Raw genomic sequence first — 13,313 nt, forward strand, 5'->3', positions numbered from 1 at the left:
GAGAATAGGCTAATGAACCTCCATGTAGTCACTACCCTACTTCAACAATTACCAACCCATAGTCAACTTTGTTTCCTCTGTACTTACACCTACCTCACCCCCTCCCAAAATTATTTTGAAGTAAATACCAGATATAACATGATTTCTCCAGTAAACATTTCAGCATATATCTTTAAAGGACAAGCATTCTCCTTTTAAAACATATCCACAAAACTATCACTTCCCCCCCAAAAAAAATCAACAATAATTTCCTAAAATCATCAAATATGAATTAGTGTTTACGTGTCCCTGATTGGCCTGTAAATTTCTTTTTTAAAAAAGTTTTTTTGAATTGAGATCCAAATCATACATTGCAACTGGTTAACATATCTCTTAAATCTTTTCAAAAATTTATAGTTTCCCTCTACCTCTCTTTTTTACTTGCAAGTTCTGTTCCTTTGTTCCTTTTTCCTTTCTTTCTTTGTTTTATTTTATTATATTTGTTTTTTAGGAAACTAGGTAAAGCCAGCCTCGGTGGCACGCGCCTGTAGTCCCAGCTACTCGGGAGGCTGAGGCGAGAGGATCCCTTCAGCCCAGGAGTTCCAGGGGGCAGTGGCTACGATTGCACCTGTGAACGGCCACTGCACTCCAACTGGAACAACATAGCGAGAAAGAAACTAGATGGTTTGTCCTGTAGAGTTCTCTAGGATTTTTCTGATGGCATCCCCATTGTGTTGTGTTAATATCTTCTTTTGTCCCCTGTGTTCTCTGCTATTTGGTATTTAGATCTAAAAGGTCTGATCAAGGCCGAGCACGGTGGCTCACGCCTGTAATCCTAGCACTCTGGGAGGCTGAAGCAGGTTATCGCTCGAGGACAGGAGTTTGAGACCAGCCTGACCAAGAGTGAGACCCTGTCTCTACTAAAAATAGAAAGAAATTAACCAGACAACTAAAACTATATAGAAAAAATTAGCTGGGCATGGCGGCGCATGCCTGTAGTCCCGGTTACTCGGGAGGCTGAGGCAGGAGGAACGCTTGAGCCCAGGAGTTTGAGGTTGCTGTGAGCTAGACTGATGCCATGGCACTCTAGCCCGGGCAACAGAGTGAAACTCTGTCTCAAAATAAAATAAAAGGTCCGATCAGACTAGGTTTGATTTTTTTTATGAGACTACTTACATGGTGTTGTGTACTTCCTTCACAGTGCCTGCCTGCTTGTCTCTCATTTAGTGATGTTCGCAGCCACTGATGATCATTGCATTGATTAAGGGTTATAAACAGTGATAGCATTCTTCTGCATTTATTAGCTAGAATAATTTTGTGAAGAAAAACTTCCCTTCATTGGCTAATTGGTTACATGAAGTACAGTTCACATGGGAAAGGCAGGATAAATGCACGAATTCCTCACCTTTCTCAGTTTTCACAATAATGTATTGGTTCCCTAGTACTTTCCAAAAGTCAGAGATCTGTGAGGATTATTTTTATCGTTATGAACATATATTTAAATCTATCATTATGATCACGTGGATTTAAACATGTTTGTTCTCTTCTAACCCACTGCAGTTATGATCCCAATTAATGCCCATATTTTCCCATCTTTGGCCAGTGAGTGCCTCTTCAAGTCAGCACCTGAATCCTTTTGACAAAATGACTCATTTCCTTGCTTTCTGGCATGACAGGGTGTTCTAGGCACATCCTCGTACACATAATTGACATGCAGTAAACGGCATATAGTTAAAGTAAACAATTTTATGTTTTGGCATGTGGTGTCCATCACCACAATCAGGTAGGGAACATATCCATGGCCCCCAAAAGATTCCTCATGCCCTTTTACAGTCCTTCCTCTTGCCCTCCCCAAGCAATCTCAGATCTTCTTTCTGTACTTATAGATTATTAATAGTTTGATAGGATTTTATGTTCATGGACTCATGGATTACATCCTCTCTCTGTGTGGCTTATTTTACTCAGCATAATCATCTTCAGGTGCATCCATGTTGTTGCGGGTGTCAGTAGTTGGCTCCTTTCATTGCAGAGTAGAATTCCACGTATGATATGCAACAACTGGTTTATCCATTCACCTGCTGATAGACATTTGGGTTGCTTCCAGTTTGGGACTATTTATTATAAATAAAGCTGCTATAAACATTTATGTATAAGTCTTGTATGGACATATGTGTTCATTTCTCTTTGGTACAGACCTAGGAGTAGAATGGCTGGAGCATGTCGTAAGGGTATTTAACTTGTTAAGGTACTAGGCCAAGCACGGTGGTTCACACCTATAATCCCAGCATGTTGGGAGACCAAGGCAGGAGGATCACTTGAGGCCAGGAGTTTGAGAACAGCATGGGTAACATAGCGAGACCCTCATCTCTACAAAAAAAAATTATTTTAATCAGCATAGTGACTTACAATGTTGAGTGTCTTTTTTATTTTTTAGAGATGGAGTCTTGCTCAGGCTGGCCATGAACCTTTTCATATCTTCTTGGTAAATTATCTGTCCAAACCTTTTGCCCATTTTTAATTAATTTAAAAAAAATTTTAGAGTCAGTGTCTTGCTCTGTTGCCCAGGCTAGAGTGCACTGGCATGATCACAGCCCAAGGTATCCTCCTGCCTCAGCCTCCCAAGTAGCTAGACGTACAGGCATGTGCCACCACACCAGCTAGTATTTTTTGTAAAGACAGGGTCTTGCTATGTTCCCCAGGCTGGTCTCCCATTCCTGCCCTCAAGTGGTCCTCTTGCCTCGGCCTCCCAAAGTGCTGGGATTACAGGTGTGAGCAACCATGCCTAGTCTGAACAGTCTGTTCTTTTTCCACTAAATTGCCTTTTACATGTTTGTTGAAAATAAGTTTATACATACATACGATTTTGACTTCTGATTTTTTTCACTCAATATAAGTGATGAAAAGCTTTGTCCACACAGGAAAAGGATAGGTAAACAATGTTGCCAGGTGCAGTGGTGCATGCCTATAATCTCAGCTACTCAGGAGCCTGAAGCCAGAGGAGTTCAGATCCAGCCTGGGCAATATAGCAGGACCCTTGTCTCTAAAAAAAAGAAAAGAAATAAAATACATAAGTAAACTTTTAAAATGTAAAGATGGCCCACAATGGACAGAACCTAGAGCAGAAATTTGATTTCCTGTCCTTCTAGAAAGTGTCCCTCCCTGTGCCCTTCAGGGCTGCCTTCGTCCTCCCCTACTTCCTCTGTCTCCTTGCTTTGAGGATGCCTTGTTTCCACGTGAAAGCCCAGCCTTTGTGCTCCACCTCTGTTTTCCAGATCAGCCTTTTTGACTGATCGGTGACCTCTTTCCAGATAATCTCTTCGGGCAAAGAGCTCTTTGGCTCTACTTCGTTCTAGACTAGAACAGCCCATATTTTAGAGTAGGCCTCCCTATTGGTCACTCAACAGATAAGCCAGGAAAGACTTTTGGCTGCAGGTTAATCGTAGAGTGTGTTACACTCAGGAACCACAGATCATCAGAACTGGACGGATTTGCAGAGACCATTTAGTCCAACTGGGGCCCAGAGGGACTAGGTGACGTGCCCGAGGTCCCTCAAGGTCAGATGGCAAATTGGTGGCCGAAATGAGATGACGTGAGTGGTAGATGCCAGTTTTCCTGGGATTACACCCTGGATCTAGTTTTTGCATATTTGAAATCTGGTCATTTCACTTTAAGTCAAATATGTTTAGTAAATCATTTCACATGAAAAAAGAAACCAGAAAAATAACGGTTCCCGTCAGCTTGAGGAAGTGAGTCCTTCTGTGACCTCGCCGACCCTTACCCTAAAGAGACCTATTAAAAGCTCCTTCGGACTTCCCCCACCTCTTCGGAAGGAGTAAATACCTCCTTGACGTGGACCAAATAGAGTTGGTGTTTAACAGCTGCTTGAGCTGATGCTCGGGAGGTGGAGTCTTTCATTGTCTGAGTCGCTCAGTTATCTTTAAGAGACCTGAAAGTCAGAAGGCAACTTGCTGTGTGTCTTTTGGCAAGTCTCTTTCCTTCTCTGGGCTGTACTTTCTCCACCTATACAGACGAAGGGGTTGGACTACAGGGTGTCCAAGCCCTGCTGCCTCTGTACCTCTGCAGGTCTAAAAAAATCTGCATTCTTGGTAAGCATCCCAAGTGGTTCTCAACATCAGCTGATACAAGAATCATTGGGGATGCTGATTTGAAAATGCAGATTACCTCCTCCTACCTAGGGCCACTCATCCTGATCAAGCAGGTCTAGGGGGGTCCTGGGAATGAGCATTTTTGTTGGTGGCCCACACTTGCAGAAACCAGACTGATTTGAGGATACACATCCCAGCTGACCATTGAAGACCTCCTTGTTTCTTTCTACTTTCACATCACTCAGGGTGAGGTTAAGGGCCTCTGTTTCTACCTTTTTCTTTTTTTTAATTCAACAAATATTTACTGAGGGTCTGCTTTGACCAGACACTGTTTCAGATGCTGGAGATGTAGCCGTGGAGAATCAGAATTCCTGCCCTTTTAGAGCTGACTTTCTTTCTCTTAGCAACATGCATCTAAGTTCCCTCCATGTTTTTTCCTGGCTTGATGGTGTGTTCACTTTTTTTTAGTGCCAAATAATATTCCACTGTGTGGATGTGCCACACCGTTTATCCATCCACCTATTGAAGGACCACGTAACCAAGATGGTTATTTCCAGGTTCTAGCAGTTATGAATAAAGATGCTATAAGCCTTCATGTGCAGGTTTTTTACAGATATAAGTTCCCATCATTTTGATTGTTTTAAACTTTAGGGCTATAAGTCTGAGAAAATCACGAGAAACCAACCACTGATGGCGGATTCTGGAGGAAGTTCTGACAGGCTTCAGGGGCCAAAAATAGGGGTGCCTCTGCATGGTTCCTTTTTTGTCCTTTCAGATTGACTCATCCAGTGACTCAAACACCAGTAAATTAACCAAGAAAAAAAGAAAGAGGATTCACTGTCCAGTAACTTTCAAGACCTGATGTCTTATGCATTTCAACTTTCTTCTGTGGCTCTTCTCGGTGGAGCCAGACACCAGCAGCCTGCAGGGAACGGCAGCGTCAGAGAAGAGAGGTGCTGAGCTTGCTAGAGGCTCCCAAGGCTTCCAGCTTTCTGGTTTTCAGCATTCGGTTCTCTCTGACCAGATCATCAACGGTTGTGGGTGACCACACCTCACCTATCGCCCATTTCTGAGTTTCCCTGAGAGGGAATTTTCTGCCCTGGGGGAAGCCCATCTTCACCCTGCCACCAAACGCGCAGAGGAAGAGTGTGAAGGCAGGCCTGTCACCAAGGCAGAGGCGTCTGTGTGGGGCCGAAGGGTTGGCGTGTTCCATGTCAACCACAGATTACGTCTTCTGCCCCGATGACTTCCGACTCGAGGATGACTCTCTCTGGCAGCTCCAAGACCAAGAAGCAGGCTAGGAGCAAGTGGGGCCTGAAGGATCCTTGAACCGACAGCAAGTCAAGTGGTCAGGGCGGTCATGGCTTTCTCCTGGAGAGGAGACGCCTTCCTCCCCTCCTCTGGCTGGCACCTCCCGCATCGGCTCCCACCTTCCGCAGGTGTCAGGCCCTCCCCGTTCTCCCACTGGCAGAGTGGGCACACCTTTTCTTTGCCTTCCCAGGTGTCTGCAGGTATCTGGGTTCAAGCACGTATCACCTGTGCTCCAGCCAGCAGGAGTTACTGGTTCCCAGCAGTCTGGGAGCTCCTGAAAGGCAAGAACCCCACCCTGTGCCTCTTTCTTGTAGGGTCTGGTAAAGATGCCCCAGGAAATTTGTTGAATAAATGAATGAATACACAGATTGCTTCAAATTCGCAGTTCAGCCTCCTTCGTCTGAACCCTTAAGAGTTTCAGGTGATGGTTCCCAGGCTCAATCTACTTGGAAATTGCCATTAGTTTTCCAATCTTGAAAACAAACCCCAAACTTGTTTCCATTTTAAGAGTAATTTGTCTCATTGTGGAAAACTTGGAGAATAAGAAATAATAGTAAGCATAAACAATTAAATGGGTAAATCTGTACTCTGGATTTATAATTCTCCTTTTTAAAAACTTAAAAGTATGTTTTTTCCACCTCATACTAAAATATTCAAAGCATTGAAATAGGCCAGGTTCGGTGGCTCGCGTCTGCAATCTCAGCACTTTGGGAGGCTGGGCAGATCCATTCAGGAGGATCAGTTGAGCCCAGAAGTTTGAGACTAGCTGGGACAACAGAGTGAGACCCTGTCTCTATAAGAAAATAAAAGTAAAACAATAGCTGAGCATGGTGGCATGCCCCTGTAATCCCAGCTACTTGAGAGGCTTGTGAGGCAGGAGGATGGTTTGAGCCCAGGAGTTGGGGTCTGCAGTGCATCGTGATAGTGCCTGTGAATAGCCACCACACTCCAGCCTGGGCGACATGGCCAGACCCTGTCTTTTAAATAAATGAATGAATGAATGAATGAATGAATAAGTAAATAAATAAATAGAGAATAAGAGAGGCCAGACGCGGTGGCTCACGCCCATATTCCCAGCACTCTGGGAGGCCGAGATGGGAGGATCGCTTGAGTTTAGGAGTTGAAGACCAGCCTGAGCAAGAGGGAGACCCCAAGACCCAGTCTCTACTAAAAATAGAAAAATTAGCGGGGCGTGATAGCATGAGCCTGTAATCCCAGCTACTCAGGAGGCTGAGGCAGGAGGATCGTTTGAGCCCAGGAGTTCGAGGTTTCAGTGAGCGACCATGATGCCACTGTACTCTAGCCTGGGGCAACAGAGTGAGACTTTTTATCTAAAAAAAAAAGATGTAATTCATATAACGTACTAATCTTCTTTTAAAAATGTACAATTCAGTGGATTGTTTGTAAGTATATCCACAATATTGTGCAACCATCACCACTATCCAATTCCAGAACATTTCCATCACCCCAGAAAAAACCCCTGTACCCATTAGCAGTAGCCTGTACCCCATCCCACCCCCAGCAACCGATGACTGTAATTTACTTTCTATCTCTGTAGCTTTGTACAAAATGATCTTTTGAGTTTATCATTGTTTCACTACTTATTCCTCCACTCCAGGACAATTGTGTGGTACAGCAGTCCTTCAAAAAATGAGTGTGAGTTGTTGTTAAGATGTCAGCTCTCCCTAGATTTATCTATAGAGTCTCCTAATTTCAATCACAATCTCAGCAGGCTTTTTTTTTTTTTTTTTTGGTAAAATTGGATAAGCTGTTCTAAATTTGTCTAGAAATTCAAATGACCTAGAATTTGAATTTCTAGCAGTCTTGCAAAAGAACAAAGTTGGCAGACGTACCCTGACTTCAAGATTTACCAAAAAGCTGTAACAGTCAAAACAGTCAAGACAGCATGGGTCTGGCATAAGGGTGGACAAATGAATCAATGGAGCAGGATGGAGAGCCCAGAAATAGACCTGGACTCAGAGGGACTTCTGATTTCTGACAGAGGAGACACACAGCGCTGGGACCACTGTGTGTCCACTTGGAAAAAGTAAACCTAGACCCTGTATCTCACCACATGCACGTGGACTAAAGGCCTAAATAAAAGCTCAAACTACAACTCCTCAAGAAGAATGCATAGGAAAATATCTTCCCAACGTGGGGATGGACAGAGCTTTCTTAGACAAGATATGGAACCTAAAAGAATCTAAAAGAAAAAACAGACATATTAGACTTAATCAAAATTTAAAATTTCTGCTCATCAAAAACAAGTAGGGGAGGGGGAAAGGTATACTAGTTTCCTATTGCTGCTGTAAGAAACCAACACAAACTGGCCTAAAACCACACAAATTCTGGAGGTCAGAAGTCAGGGATCAGTTTCACGGGCTAAAGTCAAGGCTTGGCAGGGCTGGCTCTCTCTGGAGGCAGGATTCTTGGGGGAGGTTCTGTTTCCTACCTTTCCCAGCCACAGGGCCGCCTGCACTCCCTGGCTCAGGGCTCCGTCCCCCATCCTCAAAGACACCATTTCAGTCTCTGTGTCCCTCACCACGTGGCCTTCCTCTCTGACGGCCATGCTCCTGCTCCTCTCGTATAAGGACGCCTGGGATCACATCAGGCCCACCAGGACAGTCCTGGATAATCCCCATCTCAACATCCTGTACTTAATTAAATCTGCAAAGTCCCTTTTGGCCATATAAGGTAACATTCACAGGTTCTGGGGATTAAGATGTGGACATATTTGGGGAGCTATTATTCAGCCTACCACAGTAAGCAAGCCACAGGCAGTACAGGTTCCCAATAAAGGACTTATATCTGGAATATGTACAGGACACTTACAAATTGACAATAAAAAGATGAACAGTCCAATAAACAAATTGGGCAAGAGGCCGGGTGTGGTGGCTCACATCTATAATCCTAGCACTCTGGGAGGCCGAGGTGGGAGGATCGCTTGAAGCCAGGAGTTGGAGACCAGCCTGGGCAGCATAACAAGACCACTGTGTCTCTACCAAAAATAAGAAAAAGTAGGTGGGCGTTGTGGTGCGTGCCTGTAGTCCCAGCTACTCAGGAGGCTGAGGCAGGAGGATCACTTGAGCCCAGGAGTTCGACGTTGCAGTGAGCTATAATTGCACCAACTGCACTCCAGCCTGGGCGACAGAGGGAGACTCTGTCTCAAAAAGAAAAAAAGAAAGCACCCAAGCTCCTGCACGTTGAATGCTAGAAGGAGCCAGCATGTCTGCATTTGCAGGACCCAGACGGGGCATCCTGGGGGCCTGGCATGCAGGGCGCAGGCGCCCGTGGGTTCTCTCTCACATTTCTCCCGTGAGATCAGCAGCGGTCGCGTTTCCACTGTGGATTCTATCTTATTACTTTATCTTCCTCCAGTCCAAGCCCTGGGTGACTGGTTCTGCTCTAAGAAGCGTTAGATGAGTAAAGCTGGATGTCACGTCCAAAATGGTTTTGAGTCTCATCCACGTTCTTGTGTGTTTCTGTCGTTCTTTCCATCTTAATTGCTGTGTGTCCATCATGTGGATATGCGTCACTGTGCTGTGTTGGACAGCTACCGCTAAAGGACACCTGTGCTATTTCTTGTTTGGGCTGCAATGAATTTTTTTTTTTTTTAAGAGACAGGGTCCTGCTCTGTTGCCCAGGCTGGAGTGCAATGGCTTAATCGTAGCTCACTGTAACCTCAAACTGCTGGGCTCAAGAGATCCTCCCATCCCAGGTTCCCAATTAGCTAGGACTACAGGTGCCACCATGCTAGGCTAGGTTTTTAAATTTTTTGTAGAGATGGGATCTCACTATGTTGTCCAGTCTGCTCTTGAACTCTGGTCTCAAGCAACCCTCCTGCCTCGGCCTCCGAAAGTGCTGGGATTATAGGTATGAGCCATTGCCCATGGCCTGCAATGAATATTTTTATACAGATCTTTTTGTAGACATGTTTTAATTTCTCTTGGATAAACACCTTAAAGTGGAATTGTTGGGTCATAGGTATATATATTTTTAACTTCAGATAAGAAATTATCTGACTTTTTCCAAAGCATTTGTACAATTTTACACTCCCACTGACAATGTATGACAGGACAGTTCCAGTTGATACACATTCTTGCTAACATTTGGTGTTTTCTGTCTTTTTAGTTTTGCTACTCTGGTAGGTATGTGGTTTTCACTTGAACTTCCTTGATAATTAACAATGTTGAGAACTTTTTTACTTGTTTGTTGCCCGCTTATATCTCTTTGTGAAGTGTCTGTTCAAATCTCTTGCCCAAATTGTTTTTTTGTTTTGTTTTTTGTTTTTTGAGACAGAGTCTTACTCTGTCACCCCAGGTAGAGTGCTGTGTGGCCAGCCTAGCTCACAGCAACCTCAAGTTCCTGGGCTCAAGTGATCCTCCTGCCTCAGCCTTCCAAGCAGCTGGGACTACAGGTGCAAGCCACCATGCCTGGCTAATTTTTTTTTTTTTTAATAGAGATGGGATCTAGCTTTTGCTCAGGCTGGTCTCGAATTCCTCCCACCTTGGCCTCCCAAAGTGCTGGGGTTACAGGTGTGAGCCACCGTGCCTGGCAACACGCAGTATTTTCTATTTTGTGGACGCCTGTGCACTTGTGCATGTACAATGTTCCCTCTTGTCTCCTGCCTCAGCTCTAGAGTCAGCCCCTCCTGGCCCCTCCAAGTCTGTGTCCCCTCTACTCACCTCACCTTGTCCCTGTGCTGGGAGAGAGCATTGCTCCCATCCAAGTACTAACCGGGCCCGACCCTGCTTAGCTTCCGAGATCAGAGGAGATCGGGCGCGTTCAGGGTGGTGTGGCCGTAGACGAGAGCATTGCTCCATATGCACCATAGCATTTCAAGGGAACTTTCTCATTCCTCCCCCGTCTCCAGCCCCTGGTGCAGCCCTGTGTCCAAAATGCTCAGCGGACACTGGAGTGCAGGGATGGCTGACACAGCACCCAGTGTGGCTCCAGGTGAAGCGGTTTCCCCCTTCCGCAGCCACCCCCACCCCCGCCCCACGAAGGTATTTATAGGCAGGGAATCGTGGGCGTGGAGGGAGTTGAGTAGAGAAAGACTCGGGGGCACCGAGGACGTCTTTTTCCTTTGCTCACCTTTGGGTGGGACACACCTGTGTGAGATTCTGGAGAAAGGGAGACATCAGGGAATGTGGGTGTGGTGCTTGGTAGACAGGTATCAATGGTGGCTTATCAGGATTAGATTCAGCTGCCAGGGAAGTATCAGCGCCCCACAATAATAGTGGTTTAAATTCATCAAAGTCCAGAGTAAGCTGTCTGGGGCTGGTTTGGCCGATGTCCCATAAACTTCCCACGAGCACAGGCCTCTTCCCCTTCCAGCTCACCAGGCCACCACCCCTCAGGTGTGGTGCTCACCGTCTGACGCAAGCCGGCAGCCAGAGGTCCAGATGCCACGTGGGTAGTGAAGCAACAGGGTGGAGGAAGGGTTGCAGGACAGAGGCATTCCTGGGAGTTATTTCGGGGCTGCCACAGGGGACTTTTGCTAGGATCCTCTCGGCCTGAGCTCAGTCACATGGCCACACCAAAATGTGAGAGGCTGGGACAGGTGGACTTCATTCTGGGTAGTCGTATACAAGGTAAAAATTAGGCATTCTCCAGCCTGGGCAGCATAGAGAGACCACATCTCTAAAAAATAAAAAATTAGCCAGGTGTGATATGCACCCATAGTCTCAGCTACTCAGGAGGCTGAGGCAGGAGGATCACTTTAGCCCAGGAGTTTGAGGCTGCTGTGAACTATGATTGGGCCACTGTACTCCAGACTGGGTGACAGCAAGACCCTGTCTCAAAAAAATAAAAATAAATAAATTGGGCATTTTCCTACTATGAAAGAGAAGAGGGGAAAGTGGTGGGCAGCTAGCTTGTCTGTGGCAGATGGACAGATGAGGAGAAACATACATTGAACAAGTACTATTCCTCTGGCATTGGGCTGGATATTTTATATATTAGTTACATCTCCCAAACACTCTAGGAGGCAGACATTATATTCCATCATCCTGATGAGGAAACAAGCTCAGAGGCATTAGGGAACTTTCCCAAGGTTACACAACTAGTAGCATTCAGAACCAGGACTAAGAATCCAGGTCTGTGGGACTTTGTTATAGACTGAATGTTTTTGTCCCCACAAAATTCATATGTTGAAGCCCTGACCCCCGATGTAATGGTATTTGGAGGTGGGGTCTTTGGGAGGTGATTAGGTTTAGATGAGGTCATGAGGGTGAGGACCTTGTATTGGGATTAGTGCCCTTATAAGCAGAGGAAGAGACCAGAGCACTGTCTCTCTCTCTCTGCCATATGAGGACACAGCAAGAAGGTGGCTGTCTGCAAGCCAGGAAGAGAGCCCTCACCAAGAACCAAATCTGTCAGCACCTTCACCTTGAACTTCCCAGCCTCCAGAACTATGAGAAATAAATGTGTGCTGTTTAAGCCACCCAGTCTTCGGTATTTTGTTATAGCAGACCAAACTGACTGAGACAGCCTGAAGTCCTTCCCACCACACCAGGCTGCCCTGGGACTCTAAGAGTAGTGGGGGTAGCATTAGCCATCTTTTTCTTAGGTCCAAACCGGCTCACCAGGCCAGGAAAGGAAGCAAAGGTGCGGAGGAAAAACAACTAGGCAATGTTTGTTTTTGTTTTATTTTGTTGTTTTGTTTTGCCTTGCTCTTTTGGCCAGGCTATGACGTCATTATAGCTCACTGTAACCTCCAACTCCTGGGCTCAAGTGATCCTCCTGCCTCAGCCTCCCGAGTAGCTGGGACTACAGGCATGCGCCACCACACCTGGCTAATTTTTCTATTTTTAGTAGAGACGGGGTCTCGCTCTTGCTCAGGCTGGTCTCGAACTCCTGAGCTCAAGCGATCCTCCCACCTCGGCCTCCCAGAGTGCTAGGATTACAGGCGTGAGCCACCGTGCCCGGCCCCAATGTTTTTAATGTGCATTTGCGTCCTGGTCTTCAGCTCCCAGGGTGAAGGTGCAGATGGAGAGCAGGAAGGCAGTGTCCCCTGGCGTGGTCCTCTCCCGTGCTGAAACAGCGTGACAGTGCGCGGGAGAGGTGAGCTCTGCAAGCTTGGGCAAAACCCTCAGCTACTGCCTCGGCCCCGTCTCCCCATCCCTCCCATGAGAGGAGGACGCTGGGCTACAGCAGGAGTCCTCCCACATTAGACACCCTTGGGAGCTTTGAAAAGAATATATTTTTCCTCCCATGTGTATTTCCTATTTTCCCTCTTCCATGAGGTTCTAGAACCAGCTGTTATAGCCAACAGGTTTCTGTGTCTCTTTTCATTCAGACTTTGTGCTCGGTGGTTGGATGAGGGGCTTGAGTCCGCCGGCAGTCGGGCGGCCCACGTCAACTGAGGCTGCGGCTGGGCTCCGAAGCCGTCTTGGTGGCCTGTCCTTGTGTGCTCTGGGCTCCCGCTCTCTCGGAGGCTTCTGTCGTTGGCCTCTCTGGCCTCAGACACAAGAGCCCTGTTCTCTTAGCAGAGGCTGTTCCAGCTAATGGCAGGGAGGCCTTGCTGACCTCTTCGTCCCGTCTTCAGCCTCTGCCAGGGCCCTTTTTCCTTTCCCCTCACGCCTGCCCGAGAAGCTCACGCACACCTGTCCAGTAGCACGAGGCCCGCGCTTGCTTTTCAGAGCTGGTTCCTCGCCCGTCTGTGCTTTGAGTTGCGGCTGGGGGAAGAGGTCTTCTCCCCATGGGTTGCTTTTCTCAGACGACAAGTGTTTGGGAGAGCAACTTGACGGCTAGAAAGCATTTGAGAAGGACTTCTACCCCTTACTCAGAGCTAAATGCTTTGAATTTTGTCCAAATGAGATTTTTGAACAGATTTAAACAGGTTTCATCACAGGAGTCATCAAGCACCTCATCGAAGACACACAGCCGTCTCCCAGCCTCAGCCATTTGCTCATG

This window comes from Lemur catta, chromosome 15, assembly GCF_020740605.2.
Source record: "Lemur catta isolate mLemCat1 chromosome 15, mLemCat1.pri, whole genome shotgun sequence".
NCBI lineage: Eukaryota > Metazoa > Chordata > Mammalia > Primates > Lemuridae > Lemur > Lemur catta.